Below are 16,410 nucleotides of genomic sequence, written 5' to 3' on the forward strand. Positions count from 1 at the left end.
TTCGGAGGACCAAGGCAGACCTCCGGGACGTCTAGCAAACAGGACACAGGCAAGATACAGACCAAGGACCAACAGAGTACTTTATTACATATGTAATAAAAGAACATGAGACTAAAGCAGGTTAAGCAATAGTGGTAACATTACCACAGAACCAAGTGCACCGGCAGACCAGAGGCAAAACCCAGAGGGCGGAAAGCCAGTGAGCCCCATTCTTCACAGAGCCCCTGGTGGTGGGGATGAACTGCACCAAGGGCTAACTGGTCGCACCTCCAGGAAGGTCCCGGTACACTTGGCCGTTACCTGCAGGAAACCACAGAAAACAGGACTGGAATCCAAGCAAACACAGGACATGGATCAGACAGCAAGACAAACGGGAACCAGCACAGAAGCAGATGCCTGGACCCCAAGCGGAATGGAAGCATGGCGGTCTCACGTAGAGCTGCACACAGACTAGAGAACCTACCTCCGGAGAACCCAGGGACCCTCTCACGAAGGCAGGACAAACACAGGAACAGAAGCAATAAGGCACTGCAGAACAGACAAGGAACAGACTAGATCAGAAGCAGTAGGCACTGCCAGGCTGGACATAGGACAGGATCAGAAGCATTTTAGGACGGCCAGGCTAGACATGGAACAGAGTGGATCCAGACAGAGAACAGGTACAGAAGAACAGGCAAGGCATGGACCAGGATAACATCAATAACATCACAGGACAGGTACAGAAAATCTGACAAAGCAACAACGCATAACCAGGCAACACCACAAACAAGGGCAGATGGCAAAACCCCCTGGGTCAGCAGCAAGGTGCTACACCCAGCAAGACACAAGATAGACTGACCCCAAGCCCCACAGCTCACAGTTTGATATAGCTGCGATAAGGAGGGCACCTGATAAGCCCGAACAACAACCAGCATACACAGGACAAATGTAGCCAGTACGAGGTTACAGGTAGACAGCCTACACAGCAACAAGGAGTGACAGAACCGCACTGTGATACAAACAAATACATCCATACTCAGGCCATATTCACACACAAGGCGGCAGCCAGCATGCATCACAGCACCAGCATACATGGGAACAGCCACAGCCAGTACACAAAGCGCATGCAGCCAGCCTGCACGGCACCAGTGACTGGAACCACAGAGATATGGACATGGGAAGCCACAACACAGGCCACAGTTCACACACAACACCACAGCCAGCATGCAGACCCAAGCAATCAGCATACACAGGTGTCAGCCTGTAGCCAGTACGCGAGGGAACCTGTAGCTAGTCTGAACGGCGAAAGTGATAAGCACTGCACAGAAATGCAGACACGGGGAGTACACCAATTTACAGGCAAGTTCACACAAGACACTGTAGCCAGCACGCAGTCCCAAGTATCCAGCATACACAGGAGTCAGCCTGCAGCCAGTATGCGAGAGGGCATGAAGAAGCCACAAAGTTTGTTAGCAGGGACAACTGCAGCATGAATTATGTCATCCCTCTCATATTTATCTTTGAAAAGACACTTATGCTCATGCAGCAGGAGACGACAGTGGAAAATGAACAACTAACGCATCTTGCAGTCCACCCTATAGCTGTTGGGGACACACAAAGGAAATCAGCCATGAAGGAGGTGCTTCTACAGCAAGAGGAGGAGTCGTAAGTGGAGAAGCTCAGTGGAGGATGAAGGCGGAAAGAACTGGCTCCTCAGGCACGCTGGCCGGTATGCTCACTTTCCTACACAGTGACGGACATATCATTGACATCAAGCAGTCTGATAATTACTGGATAGCCATACTTTTAGAACCCCGCTATCAAGGCAAAATGGGGGAATGCAGGGCCGATCCTAGGGTCACAGGCGCCTGGGTGCAGAAATATTTCTGGCGCCCCCACATGGGCGTGGTTATCTTACTAACTCCTCCCCTTTACAATGTTTCTATGGCAACAACTTCAGCCCCCAACTTCAGCCCCACCAATTTGCTTTGACAATAACTTAGTCAACGGCTTTGACAAGTCAAAATAAATGTAATGTGCCAGTAGCCAGAGCCCCCCCATATCATGTGCCAGTAGCCAGAGCCCCCCATATCATGTGCCAGTAGCCCCCCTATGTGCCAGTAGCCCCCCTTATCATGTGCCAGTAGACCCCCTTATCATGTGCCAGTAGCCCCCTTATCATGTGCCAGTAGCCCCCCTTATCATGTGCCAGTAGCCCCCCATATCATGTGCCAGTAGCCAGAGCCCCCCCCCTTATCATGTGCCAGTAGCCAGAGCCCCCCCCCCATATCATGTGCCAGTAGCCAGATCCCCCCCATTATCATGTGCCAGTAGCCAGAGTGCCCCCATATCATGTGCCAGTAGCCAGAGTGCCCCCATATCATGTGCCAGTAGCCCCCCATATCATGTGCCAGTAGCCCCCCTTATCATGTGCCAGCCCAGTAGTCCCCCCTTATCATGTGCCAGCCCAGTAGTCCCCCCTTATCATGTGCCAGCCCAGTAGTCCCCCCTTATCATGTGCCAGCCCAGTAGTCCCCCCTTATCATGTGCCAGCCCAGTAGTCCCCCCTTATCATGTGCCAGCCCAGTAGCCCCCCTTATCATGTGCCAGCCCAGTAGTCCCCCCTTATCATGTGCCAGCCCAGTAGTCCCCCCTTATCATGTGCCAGCCCAGTAGTCCCCCCTTATCATGTGCTAGCCCAGTAGCCCCCCTTATCATGTGCCAGCCCAGCCCAGTAGTCCCCCCTTATGTGCCAGCCCAGTAGCCCCCCTTATGTGCCAGCCCAGTAGCCCCCCTTATCATGTGCCAGCCCAGTATTGTACCTATATAAAAAAATAAAAAAAAATAATACACTTATACTTACTTCCAGCAATGCGATGCGATGCAGGCCGCCTCTTCCGTCTGTGTCCCTCGCTATACGGCTCAGGCGACGCGATGACGTCATCGCGCCGCCTGCACCGGCCTCTGATAGGCTGCCAGCACTAAGCCGGCAGCCTATCAGAGGAACAGGAGGGGACACACCTCTCCCTCCTCTGCCGCAGCACAGGCATCTGTATTGCCGTCCTGAGGACAGCAATACAGATGACTATGGAGATGAGCGCTTCCGCAATGGAGGCGCTCATCTCCTGCTCTGCCCTGCCGCCGGCCGCGGCCGCCCCCACTTGTCACCAGGGCCGCGGCCTTGCGGCACTCAGGCTTGCCGGCCCACCGGGAAATTTCCCGCTATCCCGGCAGGCCAGTCCGGCCCTGCGCTCGGCGTCTTTCGGGTGACAGCGCTGGGGTGCGGGGCACCCACTGCACCCCGTGTAGGATCGGCCCTGGGGGAATGTTTTCCTCTCACAGAAAGGGAGGATAAATTATGTTATTACCAGGAAACACTGTAATCACACTTATGGTGAGCAGATGTCTGCCACCAGCGAGTCTGAAAAGGAGACCTCTCTCCACCTCCCGCAGAGTCACCCCCTCCCGCCGCCACAAACAGCTGAAGCTGCAGCAGCCATTTCAGTCTCCTCAATATAATGGAGCAGTTTTTCCATGTGCCACGCCAGGCAGAGCCCAGTCAGCAAGCCGACAGCTCCCACCTTAACGCCCAGGTTCAGGCCTAACTAAACTCTGGCTAATTTATGGCACATACCCTGTTCTCTGATCCCATGGATTTCTGGGGAGGCAGACTGGAGCGGTGGCCCAAACTGAAATAAGCCTGGATTGGGGAGGATTTTCACACTCCTCCGACTGAGGCCAATGAATAGATCTGGCCTTGCTGACGGTGACCCATCTTACCACTGTTGCTGCCTTCCTGCCTGCCTCCTTCATGCCATCATGCCATTGCTGTGACCTGCCAACTATCATGTTCTGTATGGCTGCTGCTGTCGCCTCCATCGTGCCACTGCCACCATCATGTTCCACTGCTCCAACCTGCCAACCATTATGTTCCATATGGCTTTTACCGCCTCCATCATGCCACTGCCACAATCATGCCACTGCTATGCCCTGCCTACCATCATGTTCTGTATAGCTGCTTCCGCCATCATGCCACTGCTGCGGCCTGCCAACCATCATCTTCTGGAAGGCTGCTGCTGCTGCCTCCATCATGCTGTTGCCTGCCTACCGCATACGAACATATACCATATGGCTGCTGCTGCTTTTCGCTGCTAATCCCTTACTGTCAGCACTATTAACAGAAGCATCTGCCACTAGTACTATTACTACTACTACCCATTGTGGCGAAACCAACCTCGCCACTGGGTTTTGGAGGAGCCTGGCTACCAGCCTCTTGCCCCAGGATTATGGGCCCTCTCATCAGCCCATGCAAAACTTAAACCCCATGGCGATTTGACTGTGTTTGTGGCATCTGAGCGCTCAGATCCAAGCCATATGGGGACATGTGGGGTTTTGAGATGTGTGACAGAACCATCTGTCTGTGTAATTGTATTGTATGTTATGTGAGGGTACCCAGTTAGCTCATTTTATTGTATTCATGTTGTCTGAGTGCCATTCACCTAATAATATGCACTCAGACTTGAGCTGTCTGGGAATATGTTAAATGTCTGTGTATTGAAAAGGGTTGTGACATTGTGTGTTTAAATGGTGATTTCTGTCCTGTTGTCCGCACATGTGTATTGGTGATTTCCCTTTGTCCTGAGAGATAATTGGATTGCTCATCGGCTGTCTCCGGGACAGAGAGGAGGAAACCATGATGCATTGTGGGGATATGTTGTATCTGTCCTGTGTCACAGTCTCCCTTCTGGTCCTCTGGGGGCGTGAACGATTGGTTGCTGTACTTACATTGTATGTGTTGTAAATTACTGATTGGTTGTTTTCAAACCCCTGTGGGCAGTACTATGTTTTTGGTTTGCGAATAAAAGAGGCTGTACGTGAAGTACAGTCAGTTCCTGTTTTACCCTTTCTCATGTTGAGGCTGATGTTTGGGTAACTGATCGACGCTGGGGATTGCTATACGCTGGGAGATTTGCTATACTCCCCTGGCTATAACTACTAGCTCTTGTAAAAGCTTGTTCCTGGTTCCTGCTCTCTGGATTTAGGAGAGGTTCACCCACTGGAGCCTGGAGCCTTGTCGTAGGTCCAGGGTGAGACCTCAACCAAGCTTCGGCGGTTCGTGGGGTCTGCAGTGCGTACGGTGTCAAGTGGAGTGCTTGCAGTCCTCAGAAAGCACTAGGAGCACCTATCAACGGAGGTACCCGGTCGGGGTGCAAGGCGTTCCGTTACATTTGGTGGCAAGCAGTGAGATGGCGTCCTAGTATGAGGAGAAGCAGCTCGGAGACACCGTTCGTGGATTTACTAAATTGAGGGCAACGCTAGTATCCGTACAGCGCCCCTGGCTACAGCAGGATGGAATCGGCTAGTCTTCGGACAGCGTTCTATGAAGAGGAGGAGGAGGCAGCCGCAGACTACAGGGATGCAGACAGAAAGGAAGTCTGGTATGATGCCCTGGAAAATGCCCAGCGGCGGCGAGGTGAGAGTCTCCCCAGTTATGAGCAGCGGCTACAGAAGCTTGTGGCGATGCGGATGGGTCTCTTGGGAGAGCAGCCCCTGGATGAGTGGGTAACAGAGCTCCAGAACCTGGTATATAAGGAGCTTTGGCTAGAGGACGCTTACCAGGCCCTAAGGTGGCATGTCATTCAACATTCCCCCTGGATGGCTGAGCACGACAGACCCGAGGGTGAGGAGTTTGATGGACCGGGGTTACTATGGGATGCCTTGGAGGAGGACATTGATCTTGGCAGCACGGAGGAGTCTAGGTTTTGGGATATCTACGACTACCGGATGGGCATGCATGTTTATGCTGACTGAAGGGAGGTGAGCAAAGACATGACCCACCTGGTAACAAGGGAGTGGGAGCTGGAGCAGACCTACCAACCCCTGCTCAGCATCATTCATCCCCAACCTACTCGACAAGCAGAGCCAGATCTGCCCTCCTGCAACTGGGAAGACTTGCCGGCGATACCCCCTGCTTCCCTACCAACTCCCAAAGTAGGGAACTTCATCGACTGGTTCTGGGAAGACCTCCCGATGGCAGGTGGAGATGGGACCGAGGTCTCTCCACCGACCCTACAGAGATGCTGCATGGCCGGTTCAGATCCCCCACCAACCCTGCAGGAATGCCAGGAGGAGGAGGTAAGCGATTCCTCCTCTCCACAGCCGATCTGCAACAAGGTCCTGGGGATAGGATTCCCTGACCACATCCCAGTAGAAGAGCTGGCATCTGGGCAGAGCGCAGTCAGCCTCTGCCCTCCCCTATCCTCTTCTCCAGAGCCGGACATCCCACAGGCTACCCCAGCGGAAGAGCTGGCATCTGGGCAGAGCGCAGTCAGCCTCTGCCCTCCCCTATCCTCTTCTCCAGAGCCGGACATCCCACAGGCTACCCAAGCAGAAGAGCTGGCATCTGGGCAGAGCGCAGTTGGCCTCTGCCCTCCTCTATCCTCTTATCCAGAGCCTGACTCCCCACAGGCTACCCCAGCAGAAGAGCTGGCATCTGGGCAGAGCGCAGTCAGCCTCTGACCTCCTCTATCCTCTTATCCAGAGCCTGACTCCCCACAGGCTACCCCAGCAGAAGAGCTGGCATCTGGGCAGAGCGCAGTCAGCCTCTGCCCTCCTCTATCCTCTTATCCAGAGCCTGACTCCCCACAGGCTACCCCAGCGGAAGAGCTGGCATCTGGGCAGAGCGCAGTCAGCCTCTGCCCTCCTTTATCCTCTTATCCAGGGCCTGACTCCCCACAGGCTACCCCAGCAGAAGAGCTGGCATCTGGGCAGAGCGCAGTCAGCCTCTGCCCTCCTCTATCCTCTTCTCCAGAGCCGGACTTCCCACAGGCTACCCCAGCGGAAGAGCTGGCATCGGGGCAGAGCGCAGTCGGCCTCTGCCCACCAAGTACCTACAGCTCCAAGCTAGAGAGTAACAAGGAAGCAAGGAGTAGCAGATGCCCCCTCAACAGGTGGGGACATTCAGAACAGAGCCAGGCCCCAAAATTCAACAGGTCCAGTATTGGGTTGTGGGTGGACTGCCAGACTAACTCAGGTACTGACCGTGAGGTCAGGTATCTGGTTAGTCTTCCCTGGGAGGGGGAGATATGTGGCGAAACCAACCTCGCCACTGGGTTTTGGAGGAGCCTGGCTACCAGCCTCTTGCCCCAGGATTATGGGCCCTCTCATCAGCCCATGCAAAACTTAAACCCCATGGCGATTTGACTGTGTTTGTGGCATCTGAGCGCTCAGATCCAAGCCATATGGGGACATGTGGGGTTTTGAGATGTGTGACAGAACCATCTGTCTGTGTAATTGTATTGTATGTTATGTGAGGGTACCCAGTTAGCTCATTTTATTGTATTCATGTTGTCTGAGTGCCATTCACCTAATAATATGCACTCAGACTTGAGCTGTCTGGGAATATGTTAAATGTCTGTGTATTGAAAAGGGTTGTGACATTGTGTGTTTAAATGGTGATTTCTGTCCTGTTGTCCGCACATGTGTATTGGTGATTTCCCTTTGTCCTGAGAGATAATTGGATTGCTCCTCGGTTGTCTCCGGGACAGAGAGGAGGAAACCATGATGCATTGTGGGGATATGTTGTATCTGTCCTGTGTCGCAGTCTCCCTTCTGGTCCTCTGGGGGCGTGAACGATTGGTTGCTGTACTTACATTGTATGTGTTGTAAATTACTGATTGGTTGTTTTCAAACCCCTGTGGGCAGTACTATGTTTTTGGTTTGCGAATAAAAAAGGCTGTACGTGAAGTACAGTCAGTTCCTGTTTTACCCCTTCTCATGTTGAGGCTGATGTTTGGGTAACTGATCGACGCTGGGGATTGCTATACGCTGGGAGATTTGCTATACTCCCCTGGCTATAACTACTAGCTCTTGTAAGAGCTTGTTCCTGGTTCCTGCTGTCTGGATTTAGGGGAGGTTCACCCACTGGAGCCTGGAGCCTTGTCGTAGGTCCAGGGTGGGTAGGAGACGGTGAGACCTCAACCAAGCTTCGGCGGTTCGTGGGGTCTGCAGTGCGTACGGTGTCAAGTGGAGTGCTTGGAGTCCTCGGAAAGCACTAGGAGCATCTATCAACGGAGGTACCCGGTCGGGGTGCAAGGCGTTCCGTTACACCCATAGACAGATATTCTATTGGCTTGTATCTTCCATGCTATGCTTCTTCTGCTGCCGCTACTATTGCAGGCATTCTGAACCTGTCCAAGCATAATATTTGGATGCTTGGTCCCCCAAGCCACTTTTTTTTTTATCCCATAACACTGTGTGTGTTTAAACATCATCTGCCCCCAATACGGGACAATTTTTAGAAGCTTTGGAATGTGAAAAAGCATGGTGTGCATTTATCCACAGCTATGTATGTCAGCGTCATTCAGAGATAATTTACCATTGCTGTCATTGCGTTTGAGAGCATGGGGATGGGGGAATGGAGCGGGGGGAAATAAATTCATAAATAATAACAAGTTCTCCCAAAAATTAGTCCAAGGAGGCCAGAGGAGGTTATATACCAAATTTCAGGGCAACTGGAGCAACTTCGGCCCAAATCGATTCGGATCCGAAGCAAACTTTTTTTAAATTGCGGCGAACCTGAACCGAACTGAATCTCGATATATTGTACATTTCTACAAATAAAGATCTCTTTCTGGGCTTTTTTGTGTCTGGGTGTAGCCAGCCTGTACTAGATAAAAATCACAAAATACAGGAATTTCCAACTAGTGACCATGAGGTACAGGTTACAGGTTAATATCCTAATATATCCTTCCTTCATTCTTTGTAATGGGTTATTCTGCTCCAAGCAGAGACGGGAGTAAAGTCCACGTGAAGGGTAAAAGACAAGTTATTTTGTTAATGTGTAAAGTGACCATTCCCCTCCCCAACCTATCGGTCGATTATCCACCTCACTCTTCATCCACATTTTAATCCTGTTAACAACTGCAAACAGGACAAATGATAAGAAAATACTGACCAGACTACAAAAACATGCTACAGACCAAAAGGACTACTGAACAATCGTGCAAAGGCATAAACACACTATATACTCATGCATTCAATAGGGGATATTTAGGAAGCCGAATGCCCCAAAATTATGCTGCAGATAATAGCCCTTTCATGCCTGTCTTGATAATTATGAGGTGCCTGGAGTACAGTTTTGGGGTGTGACTAAGAAGAGACGTAAATTACACCATTTAAGATGTGAGTAAATTTTTAGGTGCAAAATACTTGTGTACATGTGGTAACCTATGGAATTCCAGTGGCACTGACTCCTCAAGATTTTATTGGTCTCTCTTTTGAACCTAAATCAAAATGTCATAAATCACAGAAAACTATAAAAAAAAAACGAAAACAATGCAGTCAAATGTACCATTTGTTTCTATCTCAACTGTATGCATATATGTTTATGTAACACACAATTTATCACTGGTACAGACACATGAAGGGTGCAAACTACATAAAGTTTTCAGTCAAAAAGAATAATATTTAATTACGGTAATAATTAAAGCTGAAACAGAAAAAACTGAACCCGACAAAGCTGCTGAACATCAGGGGGGCTGGCTGGGTGAAAATATGGCTATGTCTGGGTTCAGCTCTGAACCCGTACAACCCTTTTAAATTTCTTATTCATATAGGATGTAACACCAACAAACCCACTAGTATGAAAATAAGAGATTGTGCAGAAATCATAGACATTACAGATGTGTAGTTTATTTGATTAGAAGATCCGCAGGCAGTGGTATAACTAGAAATGACTGGGGCCCACAGCAAATTTTTGAACAGAGCCCCCCGACCCCCTGAAACTTCTTCACAACCCTCTCCTCCCGTGCAGCCCCCACTCCTGTGGCTAGTCAAGATCGCTCTCTCAGATGAGGCCCTGCAGCCGCTTCATCTGTTTCCTACAGTGTCTCTTTATAGAAATTCATTGTATAATACTGTTGAGGGGGCGCTGACAATAAAGTCTTTTAATCGTCCTCCTGGGTGGGCCCCTTCTGAGTTCGGGCCCCAAAGCAGCTGATTCCCCTGCTTCCCCTACAGCTATGCCCCTGTCCTCAGGGAATAGTTAAAATAGTACAAGTAGCTAAACAGGCAAAGACCGCAGTTGGTATATGGCTGAAAATCAGAATGATATAATTACAGTTCAGGAAAACGCAAAATAAACATCTGGAAAAGTTAATGTGACTGAGCTGAGACTGACAAAGTAGTGGTGCTTGGTCAATCACCACATAACCAAGGTGGTGCACCCTTTATTTTGGGTTCTGCAGCAGGGGTATATGTTGAGGCAGGGTCACATTAATACTGGGGGGCATCTCCCCTTGATGCAATACAGGCTGCTACTCTGGCATGGTAACAATTAGGATTGAGAGAATTGAGCTTCGGATCTGCAATAGAGCAGGACCGTAGTACGGTTACACTGACGCCAAATTATGCAATGGGTCAGGATATGGGTATAATAGTCTATAGTTTTGTTTGTGACACCAATTGCAGCCTGCGCAGTGTACTGTCACAGGGCCCTCCAAGGTGTTATAACTCACGCCCCAGGTTAGGAATGCCAGAGTGGTGTAATGTCTCTGTATGGTGGTGATAATGGTGTCAACGGTGTCTCCTACCTGGGTACGGCTGGACTCCTGGATCCTTTCTCACTTGCAATAAAATGAGTGTAGTGCTAGTAGGAATAATAAAGGGATTTTGCAGCAGTAATTGAGACCCAGACCTTTGGTGAAGTTCAAACTTGTCTTTACTGAGGGTAACTTTCATTCAAGCAAGGTACAGCTTTTATCTCAGGTCCCAGCAGGCATTGGCAATGGTTGGCAGGGATTTATCTTCTGCTCTATCAACCTGGAGCTTGCAGGAAAGGACGTCTGCTTTGTAGCTCTATACTGCAGCAGGAATTTGGCTTCTGCACTTTCTATCTTCTGCTGTATGGGGACTGACTAGCTGAGGAGGAATATGGCTTCTCCTGGGGGGGTCTGGACTTTACTCACAGTTATGTTCTCAAGGATACTTTCTTCCTGGAACTGGAGTTGTCTGCTTGCTTCATCCAGCCGAGGCTGCAGGGCTCAGGCTGGGGATTTGATCAATGTCTCAGCCGAGACAAGATCCTAGCTTGGTTCCCTCTATCTGGGAGCTCCTAACATGCACACCCTACCCCTAGCAGGGGGTGTGGCCTTCACTCCTTCTAACTTCCTTCTCTCCCCATGCTGCAGGATATGGGCACAGCCCACTCTGCTCACAGAGAGGGAACTAAGCTGGAATGAACTATTCCAGCTTAGATATACTAAACTGAACCTAAGTCCTTACCAGAACATTGCTGCCACCTGCTGGTGAACATGGAAATGACAGCAATTTACATTTAACATGGTTTATAATGTACAGTTGTAAGGATATAATGTAAAATTACATCCGATGACAAGGTAAATGCACTTAGGAGATTGTAGCAGGGTAAAAGAGTTTAGTAACACAACTCTGGGGTGTTACATTCACCCTTACTTCGAGTTAAGCTGACCTCGGCTTATGCTTAGGAGGGGAGAAACCAGCTCTGGGGTACCCAAATAAATACAGATGCTGCATGCATTACACATAAGACATACAAAGACAAAACATATAACGGCTACCCGAGGTTCCTGCCCGCATGAGTAGAGTGTCCTAAGTAACAGTTTCCCTCTCGGTATAACCAGTGAACCAAGGTCTGCACTAAGCATTCACTACTGACTAACTTTGAAGTATTTTGGATCCGAATACCAAAGAAAGCATGGGGGTGTCTTTACTCTGTAGTCCCACCATTATGTAATGAAATGCCCGCAAATAGAAGGGTGGCTTTATTCTGTATTCCCTTCCCTGCACCAAAGTCAAAATATAAGGCTTATAGCACGATCACTATGGTGACTATGGGTAGCTAAAAGCGGCTCTAAGGTTTGAGGTGCTATACCTTAGGCAAAGGCACAGAAGGGGAGGAATTAGCGTCTCCTTGCACTTCTGGCAATGTCACAGGAGGAGGGTATGATAATCCCATCAAACTCCTGGAAGTCACCTCAGGATGGGAGCAATCCTGAACACATAACAAGCGGGAAGGAGGGGTCAAAAACTCCTCTAACCATTCCCAAAGCAGCGGGGTTACCCGTGTAGTTACTAGACCTGCCAGGACTTACCACTTGGTCCTACCCTGGGTACCTATGGGTATATAACACCGGGTGTAGGCCATTAGTATTAAGTGTCCAGATAGGCAGTCCGTATAAAGGGGGGAGAGAACAAGAGCTGTAAAGCAAGGCACACTAGAGTAAGTTGATACATATCTGGCTAAGTGCAAAAGTTGCATTAGGGTCACATTGCGGCACCTAGAAAAGAATACACACAATGGGCATGTAATACTTGAACGTTGCATAACATGTAAACGTTTAGGCAAAATTAGTGCAAGAATTTCACATATAGATCACAAAGAGCTCAGGTATATGTTTGAGTCTTTTCTTTGGGTGCAAGCTTTTTACGTTGCAGTAAATATTTTGGAACAACAGTGCAAATACGTTATGCATTTATTAGTGCAATAATATGCTCAAATATGACTTGAGTCCTTTTACTTGAAGTACTTGATGTAGAATCCTCTGGAAACGGGCAAAAGCCAATTGTAATCCACAGGAATAATAGAGTTAATTGTAATCCATTAGGCGGTATAAAATGTCATATAAAACGCATAAAAGCAGCATATTAAGAACCGTAGTTCCATAAGGCTATCAAATAACCTGAAAAAGGGGAGAAAACAATGTGCAAACTTTGGCACAACCTGAGATGTGAAAGGTTGTTGAAGGTGAAGATGGGGGGAGTCCTTACTGCACATGACCATCAGGGTGAGGACGAAATAGGGCAACCTGTAAAGGAAAACATTAAAACAATGCAAACGGGTCCTCACCCGTCAAGACCAGTCCATGACGTGGCTCCCAAATAGTTCAGGTGTTAAAGAGAAGAACATTTAGAGGAGGACATCCAGGTCCACATCCCTACTGGAGCTACTGAAGCTCCTGCTTCTGATAGCTCAGGGTTGCAGCAGTAGTGGTGCGCCACTGCCCTCTGGTGGTGTCCTTGGGTGGTGGCTGTGCAGCCAGCCTGGCAAAGGCTGCAGTGACCTGCTGCAGACCGGGATCCCTAGCTGGTGCAGAGGTGGTTAATACCTGCGGCTGAAGGGGTTCTGACAGGCAAACTGGAGGTGCCTGAGACAGCTTCCAGGGCAGTACGTATGGCTGCACCCTGGGGTTGAATGTCAGCACTGAATTGTTGATCTGTCCCACCCGTAGTGTTGGTGGCGCGCCATGTCAGGGATGAGGGGCTGAGTGTTTCCTTCCATCTGGGGCCTCCTGAAGGCAGCGGACTCTCCCTGCAGAGCCTGGGTCTTCCTGCCAGGTCTCTGGGGTCAAGGCAGGGGACAATGGCTTGGCCAGCAAAGTCACACCGGCGGCGAAAGGGCTTTGGATGGAGCGCGTGTGGGTGTATTCCACCTGATCCCCCGCATACAGATTGTGACGGGCCTCGGGCAAGTAGGAGCACTTGACAGAATGGCAGCCCACAAATATCTCGGACCCTGAATGTCTTGGAGGAAGCCCACTCCTCTCTCTACAGCAAACCATAGTACAGTCCCTGTGCGCCGGACTAATTTTGGGTCACCTGGCCGGGGGTCATCTAGCACTTGTTTGACCCACTCTTCAATAGCCGACTTGTATTCCCACGCAGTCTGGGCGTGAGCGGTGATCTCGACCAGGACCTCAGGATTGAGGCGTCCTGCTCTGGAGGTGTTTGTTCTGGGCGGCGGAGTGGAAACTCCAGCCGCCTCCGCCGCACCAGCATGTGTACGTGGTGGAGCTGGTTTGGGCCTACCAGGGGTATCAGAGTCCACTGGGCATGATACAGGGGCAGTTTCGGACCGGGCCGGGGCCTCAGGGAGCACGACTGCTCCTACCTGATGTCGCGGCTGGGAAGCCATTTCTGGTGCATCCTGGTGGTCATCTGGGGCTTCAGGTGCCGTCAGCGGTGCAGGCTGGTTCAAGGCCTAGGCGACTTGGTCGGCGGTGTCTTTCACGGGAGCAGGTTCATTGCTGGAGGCCATCTTGGAGGACGTCTTGTCTGTGCATCCAGCCGTTGCGGAGGAATCCATAGCCTCTGAGGTCTGGACTGGGGATGAGATGTCATCATCCGCGGGAGCGGGTGTTTAGGAGCGGCGGCCATCTTGACTTCTACTGCGGCGGCCGTCTCTGCACCAGTTGCGGCATGCGCAGCCTCCAGGGACACTACAAAAGTGCTGGGGCCAGCTCTCTTCATGAGCTGGGAGACCCGGATCTACGGCGGGTAAGTCTCATAGACTGGTTCTCCCTGGATCGCCATCTGGTCCCACTTGGCTGATGGGAGCGCCATGTTTCCTGCGTCTCCTCTCTCACTTGGTACAGGGAATGAAGGTGGAGCCCAGAGGGAGGAGTCTTCACTCCTTGGTTCACATTGCAATGTTCTTGGTGGGCAGGCTTGAGAGTTCCGGCTTCTAGGGGGGCGTAGACATCATTTTCGCGCTCTTGAGAGGGCGTTCTTGAGTTTTCCCATTTCTGAAGGGCATGAAGAAGCGGCGCCATTTCACAAATATGGCAAATTAACCATTGGAGTGCTGATGCGCACTGTGTAGCGCTTTCTGGCACAGCAATTAAGCAATAAAAGTACATTTTTAGGGTTTTGCACAATCCTCAGGCCTTGTAGCAGTGTTAAACATGCAATTGGATCCTGATGAGGCACACAATTTGGATCCGGTTCTGTTGGCACACAGTTGTATCCGGTTATGGTATAAAAGGGCACACAATTCGATCCAATTCTGTTCGTAATGCCAAAAAGGCAATAGAGCAGGACCGTGGTCCGGTTACACTGACGCCAAATTATGCAATGGGTCAAGATATGGGTATAATAGTCTATAGTTTTGTTTCGTGACGCCAATTGCAGCGTGCGCAGGGTACTGTCACAGGGCCCTCCAAGGTGTTATAACTCACGCCCCAGGTTAGGAATGCCAGAGTGGTGTAATGTCTCTGTATGGTGGTGATAATGGTGTCAATGGTGTCTCCTACCTGGGTACGGCTGGACTCCTGGATCCTTTCTCACTTGCAATAAAATGAGTGTAGTGCTAGTAGGAATAATAGAGGGATTTTACAGCAGTAATTCAGATCCAGACCTTTGGTGTAATTTAAACTTGTCTTTACTGAGGGTAACTTTCATCCAAGAAAGATACAGCTTTTATCTTAGGTCCCAGCAGGTATTGGCAATGGTTGGCAGGGATTTATCTTCTACTCTATCAGCCTGGAGCTTGCAGGAAAGGACGTCTGCTTTGTAGCTCTATACTGTGGCAGGAAATTGGCTTCTGCACTTTCTATCTTCTGCTGTATGGGGACTGACTAGCTGAGGAGGAATTTGGCTTCTCCTGGGTCTCTGGACTTTACTCACAGTTATCTTCTCAGGGATACTTTCTTCCTGGAACTGGCGTTGTCTGCTTGCTTCATCCAGCCGAGGCTGCAGGGCTCAGGCTGGGGATTTGATCAATGTCTTAGCCGAGACAAGATCCTGGCTTGGTTCCCTATATCTGGGAGCTCCTAACATGCACACCCTACCCCTAGCAGGGGGTGGGCTCACTCCTTCTAACTTCCTTCTCTCCCCATGCTGCAGGATATGGGCACAGCCCACTCTGCTCACAGAGGGGGAGCTAAGCTGGAATGAACTATTCCAGCTTAGATATACTAAACTGAACCTAAGTCCTTACCAGAACATTGCTGCCACCTGCTGGTGAACATGGAAATGACAGCAATTTACATTTAACATGGTTTATAATGCACAGTTGTGAGCATATAATGTAAAATTACATCAGATGACAAGGTTAATGCTCTTAGGAGATTGTAGCGGGGTAAAAGAGTTTAGTAACACAACTCTGGGGTGTTACAGATCATACATCCAAAGTTGATTCATTCAAAAACTTCATTTAAAATACTGTTTGGATACAGCATTAAAATGTATTGGTTCTGTGGAGGCAAACGTAATCTTGCCTGAAGTTACGCGAGCTGCTTATTTGAAAACATTTTAAAATAGGAATCCGAAGTCTGGTTCGGTACTGGCTGGTACCTTGGTACCAAATCCCACTTCGGATTTCTATTTTAAAATATTTTTAAATATGGCTACTTTCACACTGGCGTTTGGTGCGGATCCGTCATGGATCTGCACAAATGCTTCCATTCAGATAATACAACTAAATGCATCTGTTCAGAACGGATCCGTTTGTATTATCTGTAACATAGCCAAAACGTATCCGTCTTGAACACCATTGAAAGTCAATGGGGGACGGATCCGTTTTCTATTGTGCCAAATTGTGTCAGTGAAAACGGATCCGTCCCAATTGACTTACATTGTGTGTCAGGACGGATCCATTTGCCTCTGCATCGTCAG

The sequence above is a fragment of the Bufo bufo genome, chromosome 8 (genome assembly GCF_905171765.1).
Source record: "Bufo bufo chromosome 8, aBufBuf1.1, whole genome shotgun sequence".
Classification (NCBI taxonomy): Eukaryota; Metazoa; Chordata; class Amphibia; order Anura; family Bufonidae; genus Bufo; species Bufo bufo.